Genomic DNA, 1,452 nt, shown 5'->3' with positions numbered 1-1,452 from the left:
ATCTTTTTTAAAAAAATTAAATCATAGCTGTGTACATTAATGCAATCGTGCGGTACAATGTGCTGGTTTAAATACAATTTGAAATATTTTGATCAAACTGGTTAACATAGCCTTTATGGCATTTTCTTAGTTATTGTGTTAAGACATTTATATTCTACACCTAGTAAATTCCACACGCCCATTGTAACATGCACCATAGCTGTGGTCCCACCAATTACCCTACCTCCACTCATCCTCCCCTCTCCCCTTTCCTCAAACCAGAAATTGAAGTCACATGATTAGCAATGGGACTGATTAATTTCATAGATCACTTACTGGAATGCAGTGAGAAAAACACAGGATCCACCCAGGATATTCCTGCCAAAGATTGATGCCTAAATCTATCCTTGAGGAAAAACAAATCCAAACTGATAAATATTCATCAAAGTAGCTGATGTATAATTATCAAAAGTGATATGATCAGGAAAGTGAAGGAATAACTGTAGGATTGTTCTATACCAAAGGAAATTAAAGTGATATTATAACATGTCCTTCTGGACTGAATTAGTGTTCCTAAGACATAATGGAGACAATTGTCAAAACTTGAAATGGACCTAAAGATTCGGTGAAGAAATATATTAATGCAAGTTTCCTGACTTTATGGTTGTATTGGATTATGAAGTGTAATTTTAATTTGTAGGAAAGGTATAGTAAAATCTTGGAGGGGGGTGCTGTCAGCTCTTCAATTTACCCTCATATCATTCAAGGGAAAATATGTCTTGCTATAATGATGATAATATCTTCTTTTAAAATATTATTTTATTTTTCTGTCAGAATGTTAGGCATTAGACATTTTTCATATAGATACTTTCTTCTTTTTCTGAGATAGAGTCTCATTTTTTATTCTGGGTAGAGCGCCATAGTGTCAGTCTAGCCCACAGTAAACTGAAATTCCTGAGTTCAAGTGATCCTCCTGCCTCAGCCTACCTAATAAGTAGCTGAGACTATGGGTGCCCACCATAAGGGCCAACTAAGTTTTCTACTTTTAGTAGAGACAGGGTGTTATACTTTCTCTGGCTGATCTCATACTCTTGAGCTCAAGTGATCCTCCCACCTCAGTCTCCCAGAGTGCTAGGATTATAGGCATGAGCCACCACACCCATCCAATACTTTGTTTTTGTAGAGATTGAGGGAAAGTTCTAATTATAGTATTTCTATTTGAAATTGTTTGTTTTTTAAATCCAAAAACATTGCTCTTAAATTCATACTAAAGTTATTATACACATTTCAAATTGTCCCTGTCCCATCGTCAAGACCACTAAATGACCAGCTTACTACAGATACATAGAAAACACCATTTTCCTCAAAGGATGTGTCATTCACATATGACCTTGTCCAAAGCCATAGTTCTCTTTAACAATGCCCAGTGAATTGAATGGACCTCACATTGTTTTTTGAGGGGGCAACTACATA

Source organism: Otolemur garnettii, unplaced genomic scaffold (assembly GCF_000181295.1).
Source record: "Otolemur garnettii isolate 467f Iridium unplaced genomic scaffold, OtoGar3 scaffold00147, whole genome shotgun sequence".
NCBI classification, from domain to species: Eukaryota; Metazoa; Chordata; class Mammalia; order Primates; family Galagidae; genus Otolemur; species Otolemur garnettii.
This window is presented reverse-complemented; position numbering follows the sequence as displayed.